The following is a 19,792-nucleotide window of genomic DNA, read 5'->3' on the forward strand; positions in this document are numbered from 1 at the left end:
ATAGTTTGATAACAATGTGCCTCAGAGAGGACCTTTTGAAGTTGAATCTGTTAGGGGAAACTTTGAGCTTCTTGGATCTGGATATCCATAATTGTTCCCAGACTTGGGAATTTTTCAGCTATTGTTTTATTGAACAAATTTTCTACATCTTTTCTCTTCTCCTTCTGGAATTCTCATAAAATGCATATTTGTTCACATAATGCTATTGTATAAGTCTTATAGTTTTTCTTCTTTTTTTATTTTAACTTCTTTTTCTTTTCATGAATAATTTCAAATGACCTACCTTCAAGTGAAGAGATTCTTCTGCTTTTTCAAGTCTGCTGTTGAAACATTTTATTGTATTTTTTATTTCACTAATTGAATTCTTCAGCTGCAAGATTTCTGTTTGGTTCTTTTTTATGATTTTCATCTCTTTGTTGAATTTCTGATGTGTATTGTGAATTGTTTTCCTGATTTCATTGAATCATCTATATTTTCTTGTATCTTATTGAGTTTCCTAAAGATCATTATTTTGGATTCTTTTCCCAAAATTTGTTGATTTCCTTTCATTGGGGTCTATTGGTAGATTGTTATGTTACTTTAGTGGTGTCGTATTTCTGTATCTTTTCATGATTCTTTTGTCCCTACAGTGACATCTGTGCATCTGGTGGAAAAATCAGCTCTCCCAAACTTCCTAGTGTGGCTTTTGTAGAGAAGGAATTTCACTTGCAGTTTTGGGTTTTAGTGTGCCAATTGGGAAAGGTGTGCTGACGCTATTTCTAGATAGGTGCAGTGGCTTAGTTTCTGTGACATTTCTTCAGCTGTGTTCTATGATGGCAATAACTGTGGGTGCCTTAGTAACTTCTTAGTATGCTATAGAAGTTTGTGGCAGCAGCAGTGTAGGTTGTAAATGTCCTTGATGCAAAGGCTTTTAGGGACTTCCTAGTCTCATTTTCTCCACAATGGAGAGACAGCTGGGGAGATCACTTAGTATTAGGTCTGACATAGCATACAAGCAGGTGCAGAGGCACTGGGGTCTAGGTGCACGTGCTCTGAGAGGCTGTGAGATCAGGGAACTAGGTTCAGGGTCTTACAAACCTATTGTGGCACCCAGGTCTTGGGGTACAGGTTTGTTTTCTGAAGAGTTGGATGTAGATTGCCCATAGAATCAGGATATCTGACCTTCAGGAGCTCCTTGGCAGCTCAGGTCCAGGTGGGCAAGTTATGGTTGTGATTCTACCCCTGGGGGGAAGGACATAGCACTGGCCTGACTCCAGGGAAGAAGAGTTGCTCTGGCGGTGTGGCCTTGGTGAGTGCAGTAGGGATGCAATTCAGGAACCAGAGTCAGTGAGCTCAGTGACGACTCAGGTTCCAGAGGATGAAGCACCATGTAGTAGTGACTCTAGATCCTGAGGTGGTGGGGCTAGGCAGTATTCCAGACTCTGTGAGGCCAGGGGCAGTGGCAGCAAGTACTCCAGAATGGTGAAGTGCAGCCATCATTTGGGCTCTGGAGGGGCAGGAAAGAACACACAGATGACTCCACTCCTCAGGGAGAGGACCATCTCAGTAGCTCAGATTCTAAGGAGCTAGTCTCGCTCCAGGAAAACAGTGTACTAAAGTTGTTTGGCCTGTAGAACAGGGTGTCTGCTCAGCCACTGCTGCTTCCCTGGGATGTGGGCTACCACATCAGCTCGGCCCTGGGACATGCAGCTGTTCAGCTTGCCAAAGGCACCTATTCTCCAGAGGACTATGTGTCATTTCAGCTCAAGCCTGGGGTTATGGGTGCATAACTGTTCTGGGACACCGAGGCACTGTTTCCCTGAGATGCAGAGCATCCCTTCAGCTTAGGTACTGGTGTGTGTGACCACTCCAGGGGGCGAGGGCACCCTGGGATACTGGGCACTGCTTTAACTTAGGTACTCGGGAGATGTGACTTCTCTAAGTGGCTCAGGTACTGTTTTCCCAGGAAGAAGGTTACCACTTCAATTCTGGCCCAAGGGACTGGAGGGACAGGTAGTGGAGCAGCTCCACCTTTGCTTAGCTTCTCTGGGAAGGGCCTAACAGTTGCTTGCAGCTCAGCATGGGGCTGTTGGGTCAGTGGCCAGGGATCGTCCATTGACAGCTTAGCCACAGGGATAAAGGGAAGCCATGGGTATTAACCCACCCCTGCAGCATAGCATTCCAGCTGTAGTCCCAGTTCCAGTATGACATATTGCAGTAGCTGCATGGGCCACACGGGGGCGAGCACAGTATCGGCTCCTTCTCTGGGAGGAAGCACAGCTGTGTGAACTCCAGGCAGCTCCTTGAGCTGGGCTTAGCACCTGTGAGGACTGCAAGGGACTCCCGTGATGAGGTCTGTAGGTGTCCAAGGTGGTGATGAGGGTTGCTGGGAACCTCAGGCTTAACTCCTCACCATAGAAAGAAGTTCCTCCTGGTTTCCAGCTGACCCCAGCTGGGAGATGTGATGGTGGAGGCTTGGTGTTTCCTTCCATTCTTTCTGTGGCCATCTCAAGTTTCTGAGCTCACCATGGTTTCTATTACTACTCTGATGTACGCCAGCACTCTCTCAATTGTTTCCACTAACATGTAGTTGTTTATTCACTGTTCTAGCCATCTTCATGAATGGGACAAGTGCTAGGGGATACTAGTTGGCCATCTTGCTCTGGACTCTTGTTTTTTAGCTGGTAGGATTTCAGAATTACCAGCACTGGTACATACAATTGTAAGTCCTTGTTTAATTAAAGTGTCCACAATTGGTGAGAGCCCTTGAAATGCTTTGGGTTTTAATGACTATTGGAGTAACTTAAGCAAAGGTTTAGAATAATCTTTTGGATTTTTGTAGGTTTCACATTTTCAATCTTTCCTGTGTCAGTTGAGGAAGAGGCCCATAAACATTCAGGTGTTTTAGAAAAATCATGAGCATTACAGTCCTGATGTTTTATCTTATCAATTTCTGCCCATAAAGAGCATAACAATTCTTGTGCAGAAGCATCAGGAAACCCTAAGATTATTTCTCTTTCTGACAAGAATGTATCTGTTCTTTTAGCTTTGGAGAATGTTCCATGTGCTGATGAATAGAATGTATATTCCGCAGTTGTTGGGTAGAATGTTCTGTAAATATCTGTTAAGTCCATTGTTTCTTTGTTGACTTTCTGTCTTGATGACCTGTCTAGTGCTGTCAGTGCAGTATTAAAGTCCCTCACTATTATTGTGTTGCTGTATATATCATTTCTTAGGTCTAGTACTAATTGTTTTATAAATTTGGGAGCTTCAGTGTTTGGTGCGTGTGCATGTATGTTTAGAATTGTGATATTTTCCTTTTGGACTAGTTCTTTTATCATTATATAATAGACCTCTTTGTCTTTTTAAACTGCTGTTGCTTTGAAGTTTCTTTTGTCTGATGTAAGAATAGCTACTCCTGCTCGTTTTTGGTATCCATTTGCATGGAACATCTTTTTCTACCCTGTTATCTAAGTTTATGTGAGTTCTTATGTGTTAGGTGAGTTTCCTGAAGACAGCAGAAACTTGGTTGGTGCATTCTTATCCATTCTACCATTCTGTATTTTCTAAGTGGAGCATTTAGGCCATTTACATTCAATGCTAGTGTTAAGATGTGAGGTACTATCCTATTCATTATGCTATTTGTTGCCTGAATACTTTGATATTTTTCATTGCGTTGTTATATAGGTCTGTGAAATTTATGTTTTAAGGAGGTCCATTTTGGTGTATTTTGAGACTTTCTTTCAAGGTTTAGAGCTTCTTTTTAGTAGTTCTCATCGTGCTGGCTTGGTAGTGGCAAATTTTCTCAGCATTTGTTTATCTGGAAAAGACTGTATCTTTCTTTCATTTATGTGCTTAGTTTCACTGTATGCCAAATTCTTTGCTGATAATTGTTTTGTTCAAGGAGGCTAAAAATAGGACCCCAATGCCTTCTAGCTTGTAGGGTTTCTGCTGAGAAATCTCCTATTTATCTGATAGATTTTCCTTTATAGACTACCTGATACTTTTGCTTCACAGCTCTTAAGATTCTTTCCTTCATCTTGAATTTAGATAATCTGATGACTATCAGATTATCAGATGCCTAGGAGATGATTTTTTTTTTTTTGACAGAGTTTTGCTCTTTCACCCAGGTTGGAGTGGTGTGACGTTGGCTCACTGAAACCTCTGTCCCCTGAGTTGAAGCAATTCTCCTGCCTCAGCCTCCCGAGTAGCTGGGATTATAGGTGCCTGCCACCATGCCCAGATAATGTTTGTATTTTTAGTAGAGATGGGGTTTTGCTATGTTGGCCAGGCTGGTCTCAAACTCCTGACCTCAGGTGATCCATCTGCCTTGGCGTCCCAAAGTGCTAGGATTACAGGCATGAGCCACCATGCCCAGCCAGGTGATGATCTTTTTGTGATGAATTTTACAGGTGTTCTTTGAGCTTCTTGTATTTGGATGTCTAGATTTCTAGCAAGGTCAAGACATTATTCCCTCAAATATGTTTTCCAAACTTTTAGATTTCTCTTCTTCCTTGGGAACATCAATTATTCTTAGGTTTGGACATGTAACATAGTCCTAAATATCTTGGAGGCTTTGTTCATTTTTTAAAATTCTTTTAAAAATTTTGTGTGTGTGTGTGTGTGTGTGTGTGTGTGTGTGTGTGTGTTTGATGGATCGGGTTAATTTGAAAGCCTTGTCTTTGAGCTCTGAAGTTCTTTCTTCTGCTTGTTTGATTATATTGCTGAGACTTTCTAGTGTGTTTTGCATTTCTCTAAGTGTGTCACTGATTTTCAGAAGTTGTGATTGTTTTTTATTTATGCTATTTCATTGAAGAATTTTTCTTTCATATTCTGTATCATGTTTTTGATTTAAGTTGGACTTCACCTTTCTCTGGTGCCTTCTTGATTAGCTTAATAATTGACATTCTGAATTCTTTTTCTGGCAGTTCAGATATTTCATCTTGGTTTGGATCCACTGCTAGTGAGCTGGTATGATCTTTCGAGGGTGCTAAAGAATCTTGTTTTGTCATATTACCAGAATTGTTTTTCCGGCTCCTTCTCATTTGGGCAGACTATGTCAGAGGGAGGAGCTGAGATTCAAGGGCTGCTGCTCAGATTCTTTCGTCCCACAGGGTGTTCCCTTGATGCAGCATTCTCCCCCTACCCCTAAGAATGGGGCCTCCTGAGAGCTGAACTGCAGTGATTGCTTTTGATCTTCAGGGTCTAGCCACCCAGCAGTGCTACCAGGCTCTGAGCTGGTGCTGGGGAGTGTCTGCAGAGTCCTGTGACGTGATCCTTCAGGTCTCTCAGCTGTAGATACCAGCACCTGCTCCAGTGGAGGTAGCATGGGGTGAAGTAGACTCCGTGAAGGTTCTTTGTTGTGTTTTTGTTTAATGCACTGGTTTTGTGTTGGTTGGCCTCCAGCCAGGAGGTGGCGTTTTCAAGAACACATCAGCTGCAGTCTTCTAAAAAGGCCGCAAACTTGCCCTAGAGACACCTGGTTAAGTATTTAGGTTTCTCAGGCAGTGAGGAGGGCCATAGAGCTCCCAAAGAGAATATGACCTTTGTCTTCTGCTACCAGCATGGGTAGAGAAAGACGGCCAGGTGGGGGCAGGGATAGGCATGTCTGAGTTCAGACTCTCCTTGGGTGGGGCTTGCTGTGGCTGCTGTGGGAGATGGGGGTGTGGTTCTCAGTCCAATGAAGTTCTATTCCGCGGGGCATTATATCTGCCTCTGCTGAGTCATACAGGTTGCCAGGGAAGTGGGGGAAAGCCAGCAATGACAGACCTCACCCCACTGCCATGCAGCCCACAATCCTAAAGGCCAGTCTCACTTTCACCGTGGCCCCCCAACAGCATGAGTCTATTTTTAGGCAACTGTTGACCAGGACTGAGAACTTGCCCTAGACCACAAGAGAAAGCAAGCAGACTCAAAGTTTTTTGGGCGTCTCAGGGACCCTGCAGCATGATCCAGTTACTTCAAAGCATCTGTGGATTCTTTGGGCTTTCCTGGTATGTTCCTGCAGTAGTTCTTGGGGGAAAAGTTCAAGATGTGAGTCTCCACACACTGCTCTGTCCGTGTGCATAGTACAAAAGTATGTTTTTTTCTGACAATGGCCCCAAAGTCAATTGAATGTGTTCAAACATAGAAACCTCTTGAACTTCATTCAAAACCCCCACCAAAAAAATAACACTTTTACTCTGAGGGATTTGTTGATCTATTAAAGTGGCTTTATGCTATATAAGGAGGCTTTGGTATCTACCAGGATTGTATAAGATTTCCTTTATTCTAACTTTTGTTTCTCTATGTTTATTTAGGGGTATTATGGGTAGCACTTTACCAAGGAAAATCCCTTAGAGCATGGTCAATTATCGCGAGTTAAAAAAAAATCTCTTAGGCGCCCTCTAGTGGTGAAACAGTCCAGCCTAAAGGAAACAGGCTTACTGGTGGACAGAAAAATGGAGAATCTCTTTTCCAGTGATTCTTTTCTAGTCATTTGCAAAAAAAAAAGGCAAATACTTTGGGATAATTTCTTGTTTTAGGACCTGTTGGTTGAAGAAGCTTCACAGGTTGCAGCTTTTTGAGGGTTGAAGGGACATAGGCTTGGCAACCTTTGGGTTTTCTCTTCGTGTAGAGTCCTTTCAAAACATTCAGCTACAGCCACCAATTCACTCATATCTGTCACTTCCCGTCTAGGTTTATGCTTTTTAATTAAACTGCCAAGTTCAAGACAAAGTCCATTTATAAATAGAGCGGTTAATGCTGTTTCAGTCTCTGCAGGAAATGCTCCTTGCTATATGTTGAGCCCGGAGTGTTTCTGAAATAGTGTTTCTAAGTGAGTTCTAGAATCTGAAACTGGTTCTTCTTCTTCTTCTTTTTTTTTTTTTTTTTTTGTCTGCAGGATCGCATTATGGATCGATCAATTTTTGATGGAGGTGAGTGGTTCATCATGCAAACCAGCAGACAAAAATGTGTAAAAAAAATCTTAGACATTGTATCTAGAAGGGGTTCAGCATTCTTTCAGGCTCCTTTTGGCCCTTCCCATGAGGCAGTCTTGGAGGGGTCTTTAATATCCTTCTCATGTGTGTTCCATTCTGTGGCTGGCATCCATTTGCCAGGCCCCAATATCATGTGAATAAATTGGTAAAGGTCAAGGAGTTCTGGATCCTATGCTCCTAGGAAGATTCTAAATTCCTCAGTAAATATTTGAGGATTTCTCCTTGCATTAAGGAACTCCTTTACAATGGCTCTAAGGTCAATTTTGGATTGAATGAAAGTGGTTACAGCAGGAAGGCCTGGCTTCCTGGAAGCCAGGAAGGTCGGAGGCCTTACTTCGTTTGTAAGGCATCTATTTGCTTCTCTTTTGTCATCATCTTCAGGATGAAAGGGTAATTTAGCAAGGTTAGTGGACTCAGAATATTTAGATAGAGATGGAGAAAGAGAATAAATAGTTGTGGTTAGTTCAGTAAAAGCATAGTCCTCCTTATTTTTTTTTTCAAAGTATCTTACCAGTGGGAATTTAAAAAAATATATTTAATATATTGTTATTATTATTTACTATTGTTTTGAGACAGGGTTTTTTGCCCAGACTGGAGTATAGTGGTGCAATCTTGGCTCACTGAAGCCTCAACCTCCTGAGCTCAAGCAATCTTCCAACCTCTGCCTCCCAAGTAGCTAGGATTAGAGCTGCACACCACTACGCCCGGCTAATTTTGTTTATTTTTTTGTAGAGATGAGGTCTCATAATGTTGCCCAGGTTGGTCTCAAACTCCTGGACTCAAGAGATTTTCTTACTTTGACCTCCCAAACTGCTGGGATTACAGGTGTGTGTCACCGTGGTCTAAGGCCGACCACTTTCATGATGTCTTTAGTCTGCTGTTTAAGATTTTCACTTGCTTTTTTCAAAGAATCTTTTAGGAATGCAATTTTTGATTTGTTTATCTTTTAGATGCCCCCACATACTAATTAAAGAATATATACTATTGTTTTTGTGTGGGATTCTGATTCTTTTTTTTCTCGTATGACTTGCAAATAAATAATTTTAACCAAATTGAAACTTCCCCATTATGACCATCTTAATTTTAAGTTGTCTCAGTGAGGTTAACCCATTTTTCTGAAAATGCACATGTTCTGGGCCCATAATTTTATACATAAAAGTGGCTGGCATCCCAGAAGGTGGAGTCCCAGACTCTTTGAATTGAGATTCATTACCAAAAAGGTACCTACCTGAGGCCCTCAGCTTCTAACCGAATCCAACCCAGTTGATTATCGAATCCAATCCAATCCCGGACCCAGTAGAGTCCAAAGATTGCTCAAACAAACTTGGAGAGCTCAGAACACAAATTCTCGGATCTTGGAGTCTGAGAGAAAATTCAGCCACGACCTCCAGTTACAAACAAGAGATCAGTGAGCACAGCTGGTTCTGCGGGTATCTGGTCTGGTTCCCTGGTGTTCCTGGGGGTTGCTGAAATTTTACTTTGTATTCTCACTTCTGACAAATCTGTTAACAGAAAAACTTTAGACATATTACATTTAACAGAGTTTAATTGAGAAAAAAAAGAAAGAAAAGAAAAAGAAAAAAAGCAATCAAAATGATTTCTGAATTTGATAGCCCCCAGAATCAGAATAGATTCAGAGACTCCAGGGCTGCCACATGATCAGCTAAGATTTATGGACAGAAAAAGGAACGTGACGCGCAGAAATTGTGAGCTACAGAAACAGCTGGGTTAGTTACAGTTCAGCATTTGCCTTATTGGAACAAGGTTGAACAGCTGCCTGCCCGCGATTGGCTGAGACTCAGCTATTGTTAGAGAAGCGAACCGCTGAGTTGAGTTTTGTATGTTTAGATACTAAGTTAGCTTGCTGTTCATAAGTAAGAACTCAACTGTGTGAGTACAGAGGCTTTCTCAGGACAAATTAAGTTTGATTTAACAGAAGTGACGAGCAACCAGCCTCATCTTCACTAGGGCTGGGCATGTTCTGGGCCCTCCTGCAGCCCTAGGAATTGCCTGAGGGACAGACAACGTGGACAAAGTCGCTCACAGACCTGAGTGTCTTGGTCCTGGTGACCCTGCTCCAGGCAGTCCATCGCTGTCTGGGATCCATCGATCCTGGACCCACTCCTAGTGATTCATCATCGCCTGGCGGGGGCTCTGGAGTACAAGCCTCAAACGGGGAGACAAACTGGGGGAGACTCCATGCAGGAGCCAGCCAGTTCTAAAGTCAGCGTCTCCGGCTTCCACCTCCAACCCTGGGCACTCCCCTATGGCTCCCTGCCTGGGAATCTGGTGGCGGCTGACTGGGCAGCCCAGGGGGTGCCCGTGGGGTGTGGGGAGGAAAGGCTGCAGGGGAAGCTTGGCTGCATCATGGAAGCTCGGTAGGCATTCGGGCTTACTCTAAAGGCAAGAGGGCGAGACAGCAGCCTGGAGAAGAAAGCGGTGCCTGGGAGGATGAATCTGGCTCCTTGTTCTGTAAGAAAAGAAGGGAGGAGAGCAGCTCTCTAGGTGACCTGGGGCAGTGGCAGTAGCTATGAGGGATGTGACGGGTCTGAGGCAAGCAGTGAGGGCGCACTGCCCAGCCTTCCTGGTGTGGGTGACGAGCTGTCAGTGAGGACCCTAAGGGTTTGACCCTTGATGACTGGGTGAACGTGTTACGGGTCACATGAACAGGGAAGATGGGAGGAGGAGCAGACTCACGGGAAGATGGGAGGAGGAGCAGACTGACAGCAAGAAGAGGCATTTTATTTTTTCAGCTGGAAGCGCCGTGAGACCCTGTAGAGAGAAGTGAGTTGGCAAACCTGGAGCTCAAGAACCAAGTCAAGGCTGTAGCTGCGCACCTAGGAGTAAAGGTAGAAATTGAAGTAATGGGAGGGAGTAAGAGTGTTGAAGACAAGTTTATGATGCCGGAAATAAGCTGTTTAAGGAAATGACCAATCTCGTAGACCTCTCCAAGGCCTGTGTTCACGCCACACGCCCCCCTTGCCCCCGCACAGATACCGTATGCACACACCCTAGCGTTGCCTGGTTTACATCATGTGCACCTAACCATTGCCCTCTCAGGTGGGCTGTCGTGGACCGTCCGGGACGGGTAGGCACGTCTGCCTGGGGGGTCTCTCGACCTGCAAGAGGGTCCCAATAGCTGGAAGAGGGAGTGCACCTGGAAAATTAATAAAGACAGAGAGAGAGAAAGCGAGGCATCTGGAGGGCTGATAGGTTGTGCCTAAACAGCAAATTTTATTTTTCAAAGGCCAGGAATAAATACACTTTCTTGGCTCTGGTTTACGTCATAGTAAGAGGAATGCAAATGTATGCCTCACATGGCCTATACAATAGAGAAGTCAGATACACAATCAGTGGTTGTAAAAAGTAACAGAATTTCCTGTAATCACAAAGCTTGTTTGCATCCAAACATTATTCACAAAGCTTGTTTACATCCAAACATTATTCACAAAGCTTGTTTACATCCAAACATTATTCCTCCTGGCTGCAGGTATCTCTGGTTTGACCTTGTTTTAGAACTGAGATGTGAAAAGGTTTTTTGGTTTTGCTCATCAGAATCTCTTTTAATTGGATTCTCCTTTGTCTACTCCTGACTCAACTTAACTCAACTTCCCCATTCAGGAGTCTCTGAGTCAGAAATCAAAGCCATCCCTTATGGTGGCATTTTGCTTTGCAAATATCGACAGTTAAACCATTATCTAGGGTACAAGGCAGTCAGGTAAGGTTTAAGGCTTATTCTTAAAAAGTCATAAAAAGGTTAAAAGCAGGAACCGGTTGCCAGCAGGGGGTCACTCGGTCTAGCAGCAACGCATAGTTTTAGGCCCAAACGATATTGTGGTTGATATTAGAAACTGATCATTCATCTTTAAGTTCCTATATTTCCGGATAGCTCGACTGCCTCCAGTAGGAAACTGTGTTTGGGATCAAACTCACCGTATAGTGAGACTCACGCCTTTTAGGGGTCTCACACGGGAATGTTCCCCACAGAGGGCCTCGGTGCAAAGGGAAGTAAATATCAGTTTCTGTAGAACCTCTGTTTTTGGATGATATGACCGTCCACTTTGGCCAGGCACAGTGGTTCATGCCTGCAATCCGAGCACTCTGGGAGGCCGAGGAGTGAGGATCACCTGAGGTTGGGAGTTCGAGACCAGACTGGCCAAGATGGTGAAACCCCATCTCTACTAGAAATACAGAAAATTAGCTGGGTGTAGTGGCGGGCACCTGTAATCCCAACTTCTTGGGAGACTGAGGCAGGAGAATTGCTTGAACCCGGGAGGGAGAGGTTGCAGTAAGCTGAGATAGCACCACTGCACTCCAGCCTGGGCACAACAGAGCAAGACTCTGTCTCAAAAATAAATAAATAAATAAATAAATAAATAAATATTAACTTTCTAATACTTAGGGCACATCTGTTTGTAATGCCCCTGAGGTGATCACGGTAGCAGCTCATCCAGGCTTCTTGGCAATGCCTGGGGCTGCCAATGTGTCATGTGCCTGGAATGACCAGAGAATAAGTGCCCGATGGTCTGCTCTGTAGTCCTTGGAAGCCACCCCCATGAGTTGGTGACAAAAGAGGACTTTGGAAGGCTCTGACAGTGCATCGGAGCTGGGGCTTCTTGAGTATTTTTGTTGTAAGTTTTAATCCCTACAATGAAAAAGAACATCTCCCTCTTGTTGGAATGGCAGGGGGTGGGCAATGATCCCTTGCCTTTACAGCAGACGTCTCTCCCCACGAGTCCCCATGAGCTGGAGGCAGTGAAACGTCAACCCTCAAGTCCAGGGGGAATCCCTCAGCAGCTGGGCAGAAACCAGTGAGGAGGCTGATGCTGTAGAACGGCTGACGGCTCTGTGGGTCCCAGGAAGATGAGCTAATCCACTCGCAGCAGGGCCACCAGGTCTGCTGCTTGCCTCAGTGGCTTCAGATGCTCTTTGAGCGGGTGTGGCTCCCAGAGCAGAATAGGAGTGTAGGACTGACTCCCTTGGATGGCGCTCACAGAGACTGAAGTGCAAACCAGGTGCCACATGAGGAATTCCCAGAGAAGTGGAACTGCCAGAGGGAGGGCATGTGTACTCGGCCTCATCGGCACCGGTTTGCCCTGATGGGCTGTCCATTTCTGTCCGTAACCTGGACGTCAGTGTGACTCCTCTACCCTACCTCCCTGCCTCCCTTTCTTCCTCCTTCCCTCACTTAACCCCCTCTCCCATCTCTCCATCCATCCTCCCCCTCCACCACCCCCAGCCCCAGTGGAGGGTGACAGCTCACAGCCTGGTTCCTCTGTGTCCACGCTCTGCGTCTTTGTGCCCCACCCTCCATCCAGGAGCAGCACTAGGAGGAAGGTCCTCAGCCCTTTAGGGACATTCCTCTACCAGAGCCAGGGCCAGCACCAGCAGGGTCCATGAACCTTGGCTGAATAGTCCTGTGGGCAGCCTTGCCCTGCCGAGGCATGGAGCCATTGGCCCTTGCTTCTGACCAGCTGCATTCCCATTGCAAGTGTGGGAACTGGGAAAGGCTAGGGACCTGCTCAGGCTCGCCTGGATGGCACAGCCCCAGTTCTCTGGTGGATTTTGGGGACACAGCACTTCTGGTCCAGAGAAGTAGGGCCTGGCCCAGGACTTCGCACATCTGGGGCACAATGCTCCCGTCCCACATTGGAGAAACAAGAATGCACTGACTGGAGAAATTTTTTTAAAGATTTTCCTAAAATGGGAGGGGACCTTGATCCATGATGGCTCCCAGATAATCAGAGGATAGAGCCTGCCCCTTGCTGTCAGCCACCAACTTCTATCCTTAGAGCTGCCCCTCTTCTAACCCCCCACACTCAGAGTCCTGGCCCCGAGTCTGGCTCCCCGGGGCTGGGAGCCATGGTGATCTCTGAAAACACCATCAGTGCTGGGAACTCAGAGGTTTGGGTGCTTTGGTTTCATGTATCTGCACTAGAGCTCCCTGGGCCCAGGCCCCACCTGCTGGGCCCCATTCTCCCACAGTACGAGATCTTGGTTCCGAACCTACCCTGGGGCTGGCCCCTGTTCCTAGCTGCCTCTTTCTGGTACCCAGTGCTGGACACGAAAGTCATCTGCACACCCGACCTTACCTATCATCCATCGGGAAGTCTGATGCTACATGCCCACTGGTTTAAAGCTTCGCTCCCCACACAGCAGGTGTCTCAGCTGCCAGCTGTTTATATCAGTTGCTTCCCATGGCTTCCAGCTGCTGAGGCTGAAAAAAGCTGGAGGCTTCACTGGGTGCTTCTGGGGCAAAAAGCTTGCTGGGGAGAAGCAAGCAAAGATGAAAGAACGAGTTCCTTCCCTCCTCCTGCCCTCAGTCTCCTAGTGCCCCTTATTGGAAGAAACTGCCAGAACCAGCTGACCTAGGGGACGTGTAATTTGCATAGGTCAAGCCCCAGTGGTGCCAAGCTGACAAGCGGGGATCTGGAGCTGACACTCAATAGCCAATGGACAGCAAAACACCCTGCCCTCCTTTCCATGCTTGGCAAGCTCTTGCCCCTGTTCCAAGCCTTCGCCAGGTGTCATTTCCTCCAGACAGCTCTGTCTGGACCAGATGTCCCACTATGGCTTCCCACAGAGACATACACACGCTTCTATTCAGCACAGGCTAATGTGAAGCAAAATGATCTCTTCATGCCTCTGTCTCCCTTACTCAGCAATGAGCTTCTGGAGAAAAGGCGTCTTTGCCTGTCAACTTTTGCAGTTCTCAGGGCTTACTGCATAGCTCTGCACATCTTTGTTGAGCTGTAGCTCCCTCAGTTGTAAGCTCTCTCTGGAAGAAGGCTGAGGAGTGGGTGGAGAGGACTGGTTTTTCTCCAGGCTGTCTCTCATCCTGGGATTCCCAAACACTGCCCTTCTTTTCTCTGACAAAATAATGATTCATATTTGTTGAACCTCTGGCTGGCGCCAGGCACAATTCTTCCTACTTCCCATGTATCAACTCATTTAATTTTCAGAAACTTATAAACTGAGGTGCAGGGAAGTTAAGTGACTTGCCCAACATTACACAGTGAGAAAATGGCAGAACCAGGACTTGAATCCAGGCAATCTGGGTTCCAGAGCCTGTGCCCTCAGCTCCTATGTGATTTTGCCCAAGGATGGTTGAAATCAGAAAATGTGGCAAACTTATAATGCTGATGCCAATAATAAAAATAAGAAGATTGAGCTGGGCACAGTGGCTCACGCCTGTAATTCCAGCACTTTGGGAGGCCGAGGCAGGGGGATCATGAGGTCAGGAGTTTGAGACCAGCCTGACCAACATGGTGAAACCCCATCTCTATTAAAAATACAAAAATTAGCTTGGTGTGGTGGCGTTTGCCTGTAATCCCAGCTACTCGGGAGACTGAGGCAGGAGAATCACTTGAACCCAGGGGTGAAGGTTGCGGTGAGCTGAGATCATGCCACTGCACTCCAGCACTCCAGCCTGGGTGACAAAGCAAGACTCCGCCTCAAAAAAAAAAAAATTTTGATAAAATGTTATCTTTACAATGATGTCTCCCTGTCACACTCTCCCTCTCTGGGGAACAATACCTCTCTCATTTTGGGAAAACCCAGCTTCTTCCCAGCTCTCCAATGGGACTTCTAGAAGAAGCACGTAAGATAGTGTCTCACAGCCATGGGTGGACGTGTGACACAATTCAGGGCCTCCCTACGGTTGTTCACGTTAGAAGTCACAGAGCAGAGAAGCTCCTGTTAGGAGGTGAAGCTGGCCCCAGGCTTGTGGAAGAAGACTGACTCACAGAGAGCCACAGGCGTGAGAGCGGATGAGAGCGCCTCGCCCTGCCCTGGGTCTTGGGCCTCTGAGCTGGTGAATCGCCCTTTTGCCTTGCCTTGTTTAATGTCTGGTTTCTCACGTTTATGACTAAAGAGCCCTAACTAATACCAACCTACAGTTTACAAAGAAGTCCTGTCACAGGCCATTGATTCTTATACCAGCATGAAGAGGCAGGCAGGGTGTCATAGCCCCACTCCCAGAAGTGGAAACTGAGGCTTGGAGCAGTTACGCGACTTTCCAAGCAGCAAGTCAGTGGCGGAGCTGGCTGAGAGGCCGGTGGTTGGCCCCTCGGGCCAGGGCTCTGTCCTCTCCCCTGCCTGTGCTCTCATGGGTGCTATGGAGAAGGGATCTCGGTGCCACCACCTGCCTCTGTGCTGGCGGCCTGGAGCTTTGACCGCTGTTTCCTCTCATTCCTCTTGCTTTGTCTTGGAGCTGGGAACGGGAAGCACAGGGCTGGAGATGGCAGACTCTAGTACCACACATTCCACACCCCACTTCCCGTCCATGGAGCTCACAGGGAAAGAGGGCTGCCTGCGGCAGCTACAAGAGCTCCTGCCCACCATGCCAGCAGCCAGGAGAACCCCTGGACACACTGCGTGCCCAGGCAGTGGAGTCCACCACCCCGTACCTCACCCACTCCTGGCATCTCCAGGGCCTGTAGGGAAGCTCCTCCCTGCCCCCCTGCCCCCCAACCCAGCTTTGGGGCTCTCTCTAGCCTGGGCCCCAACTTTGTGGGGGAAGTGGGTGTAGGAGCCTCCTCTGGCCAGGAGCCTGAGAAACCTGAGGCGCCTCTGCCTCCGCAGCTGGGGATCCAGCTTGGGGTTGCCACAGGCCAGTACCAGCTCCTCTTCTGCATCTGGACTAGAATCTTCTCCACTCTGCGGTCAGAGGGCATTTCCTGTTTACTGCTGGTGGCCGTGCTGGTCTGAGAGGGCCGTCCTTCTGTGGTTAAGTGAGGCTGGTCGTCCCCCACCCTCTGGTCCTGGTGAGAAGGTCCGCGCTTCCTCCGGCCTGGGGGAGCAGGTTACCACCTCAGCGTTTGCTCTCCTCTGCTTGCCTGGGCTGAAAGTAGTCTTTCTGATGACAGCAGCAGTGGCCTGCCCTCTTGCCCAATTTAGCAAAAAAAGAAGAAGAAAGAAAGAGAAGGAAGATGCAGATTAAATCTGAATTTCAGATAAATAGCAAATAATTTTTTAGTGTTAGTAGGTCCTGTGTTTTATCTGCAGATCCTAAATGAGGCTGAAGCCCAGGGAGAGGAAGTGGCTTTGGGACCTGATGACAAGCAACACAGGATTCCAGCCACTCAGCCAAGGACTCTGCCTCCCGCAGCCTGCCAACCAGTCGAGCGTGGCCACTGTGGCTGGCTGTGTCTATGCTGCTGTGACTCTTGTCACGTGCTCATAGGTGTTCCCCTGTGGGTTCTGAGACAAGGGGATGATGATTTAATCCCACCTCAAAGGGAAGCAGACACTCCCAAGCCATGATTTTCAAAGTCTGGTCACACAGCACCAGCAACAGCATCTGTGATAAGTAATTTTATGAGTCAACTTGACTGGGCGATGGGGTGCCTGGATATCTGGCAAATGTTATTCTAGGTGTGTCTGTGAAGGTGTTTCTGGATGATGTCAAAGACAGCTCACTGCAACCTCTGCTTCTCAGGTTCAAGTGATTCTTATGCCTCAGCCTGCTGAGTAGCTGAGACTACACACACAAGAATTTAGCAAAAAAAGAATTTGGTTTGATCAGTCTACAAGAGGGCGTCAAACACTTGGTCTGCACTCAGTAAAGGCTGAGTGGACTGTGCCACTCCCATCCACTGGACGACATGAAAGGGCTCCGCTGCAGGGCGCAGCTGCGGCCACCAGCGCCTCTGCCTCTTGGGCCGTGCCATCCTCTAGACCATGGAGAGGGAGGTGTCAGTGATGGGAAATCTTCCATGTGGGGTTTACAGCCAGTCCTAGTGGAGGCTGCACCATTGCAGACCCTTGGGTACTGGAGTGAGGCCATGGCCTCTGCAGTGGAGAACTAAATGCCTCTTCTGGGCCCTACAGTGGACTGATCACCTGAGCATGGGACACCAAGTTACCATGAAGCTGAAACTGCCCGTTGTGAACTGAGTCATATCAGAGCCACCAAATCAGAGTGGAGCAGACCCAGCTGCGGGCCTTACTGAGACGGAAGAGGCACACCTGGAACTGGGCGTGAACCGGACTGGGGGAAACAAGCAAGCAGGATTACTGGGCAACAGCTCCCTCAGCTCATGCCCATGGCCATGTGGGGCATCGGAAACAAGCAGCTGAAGGAGGGGAGAGTGCAGGCTGCTTTCTGAACGGGTTCACTGGGTAGGCAGTGTACACTGAAAATGGATGGCTGCTGCATCACAGCCTCTAACCACCAACATCGTTTAGTGCATACAGGAAGGCTTTCCATTCATTCACTCTCTTATCTATGGGTTGCTTTCTTTCATTCATTCCCTCCCTCATAAAGCACCCCTCCTACCTCCCCAGGTGAAACCTGACACTTTTATTCAAGTCTTCTTTCTAGTCACCCTTTCCAGTGGCATTTAAAATGCGTATGTGGGGCTGTGCATGGTGGCTTATGCCTGTAATCCTACCACTTTGGGAAGTCGAGGCAAGATGACTGCTTGAGGCCAGGAGTTCAAGACTAGCCTGGGCAACATGGAGAGACCCCGGCTCTACAAAAATTTTAAAAATTAGCTGGGTGTGGTGATGTGTAATTGTGGTCCCACCTACTTGGGAGGCTGAGGCAGAAGGATCACTGGAGCCCAGGAGTTTGAGGCTGCAGTGAGCTATGATCACACCACTGCACTTTGGTCTGGGTGACAGAGTGAGACCCTGTCTCAAAAACAAACAAACAGCCGGGCGCAGTGGCTCAAGCCTGTAATCCCAGCACTTTGGGAGGCCGAGGCGGGTGGATCACGAGGTCAAGAGATCGAGACCATCCTGGTCAACATGGTGAAACCCCGTCTCTACTAAAAATACTAAAAATTAGCTGGGCATGGTGGCTCGTGCCTGTAATCCCAGCTACTCAGGAGGCTGAGGCAGGAGAATTGCCTGAACCCAGGAGGTGGAGGTTGCGGTGAGCCGAGATCGCACCATTGCACTCCAGCCTGGGTAACAAGAGCGAAACTCCGTCTCAAACAAACAAACAAACAAACAAACAAATGCTTATGTGTCATTCATTTTATAAGAAAACAAAACTCTGCCCCACTTCGCCCTCTAGCTATTGCCCATCTCTCTTCTTGCAGCCAAACTGAAGAGCATTGACATTCCTCCCCAGAACTCTTCAATCTGTCTTCTCCAATCAGGCCTCCACCCTGTCCTCCCTCTAAGTGGTCCCTGCCTCCCCTCTGGGTCATGCCTCCATTCTCTCCATCCTCACTGCCGCCGGCTTGCTGCAGGCCAGCCCTGCTCCTGCACAGATATTTGCTACAGCCTCTTAACTTATCTTCCTGTGACAATTTCTGTTCCTTGGGGCCATCCCCCAAAAGACAACCAGTGTGATTTCTTGGGAACATAAATCTCGGTATTTCACAGGCTGTATTAGTCTCCTAGGGCTTCCGTAACAAAGTATCTGAGACTGAGTGGCGTAAACAACGGAAATTTATTTTCTTACAACCTGGAGGCTGGAAGTCCATGAGCAAGGTGCCCGCAAGTTGGTTTATCCTATGGCTGTTTTCTTAACTTGCAGAAAGCCATTTTCCCCCGTGCCCTCACACGGCCTTGCCTCTGTGCCGTGGCTCTCCTGGTATCTTTTCCTCTTCTTACGAGAACACCAGTCCTATCGGTTTAGGGCCCCATGCTATGACCTCATTTAACTTTAATTATCTCCTTAAAGGCTCTGTCTCCACATAGTCACACTGGGAGATCGAGCTCCAACATATGAATTTGGGGGCACACAGTTCAGTCCATAACACATGCCTACACATTTCTGTTACTCTCAGGACGGAACAAAGCCTTTATTTACATGCTCTACAAAGCCCTGTCCCACGTGGCACTTGCCTGTTTTCTGATCTCATCTGATCAATTCTTCCCTTTCTTCTGTTTAATTCTCAGTTCCTCAAATGTGCAACCTTCTTGCCTCTCTAGGACTCTAGTACATCATGTTTCTTCTGCCTGAAGAATTCCCTTTACCACCCTCCCCACTTCCTTAGCTTGCATAATGCCTGTTTATTCTTCAAAATTTCGCTCACATATCTTCCTCAGGAAGTTTCTCATGACACCAGGTCAGAGCACCCACTTGCATTTTCTCTGCACATACCTCACTTATCCCATAGCACTGAACATCATAGTCATCAAATATGTAACTGTACAATTACTTGTCTGTAACACTGTATGTACAATTAATTATATGTAACATTGTATGTACAATTAATCGTATGTAACACTGTATGTACAATTAATTGTATGTGACATTGTATGTATGTACATCCAATATGTAGCTGTACAATTCATTGATGCTTCTCTGCCTTTCATAGAATTAAAGCTCCAAGAGAGTAGGACCACACCTGTTTTGTTCACTGTTGCATGTCAGGCACCGAGCACAAGGCACTGTATACACTAGGTGCTTAAAAAATAACTAAAAAGAATTCACAAAGCTTGAGGGTAGACGCCTTGTTGGACTTCTAATAAAGAGGAGGACCAGCAGTCCTGTGAATCACCTTCTAGCCAGGAAAGCCAGGTTGATGAGAGTTGTATCATCCTGATCTATTTAGGAAATTGCACAGAAGACTCCAGCTAAAATCTCAATGGTGAATGTTTTTTTTTTTTTTTTTTTTTTTTTTTTTTTTTTTTTTTTTTTTTTTATGAGAGGGAGTTTCGCTCTTGTTACCCAGGCTGGAGTGCAATGGCGCGATCTCGGCTCACCGCAACCTCCACCTCCTGGGTTCAGGCAATTCTCCTGCCTCAGCCTCCCGAGTAGCTGGGATTACAGGCACGCGCCACCATGCCCAGCTAATTTTTTGTATTTTTGGTAGAGACGGGGTTTCACCATGTTGACCAGGATGGTCTCGATCTCTTGACCTCGTGATCCA

At 47.0% G+C, this 19,792-nt stretch overlaps 1 long non-coding RNA gene across 1 annotated transcript in view; it reads left to right on the forward strand.

Annotated features, from left to right (window-relative positions):
* Nucleotides 1-11,566, forward strand: part of LOC141583688 (uncharacterized) — a 35,219-nt gene extending 23,653 nt beyond the window's left edge. The window contains exons 2-3 of the long non-coding RNA XR_012516463.1: nucleotides 6,863-6,896; nucleotides 9,713-11,566. This is a non-coding gene — a long non-coding RNA (uncharacterized LOC141583688). The remainder of the gene's footprint in view (nucleotides 1-6,862; nucleotides 6,897-9,712) is intronic.
* The last annotated feature ends 8,226 nt before the right edge of the window (nucleotides 11,567-19,792 follow it).

This window comes from Saimiri boliviensis, chromosome 1, assembly GCF_048565385.1.
Source record: "Saimiri boliviensis isolate mSaiBol1 chromosome 1, mSaiBol1.pri, whole genome shotgun sequence".
NCBI lineage: Eukaryota > Metazoa > Chordata > Mammalia > Primates > Cebidae > Saimiri > Saimiri boliviensis.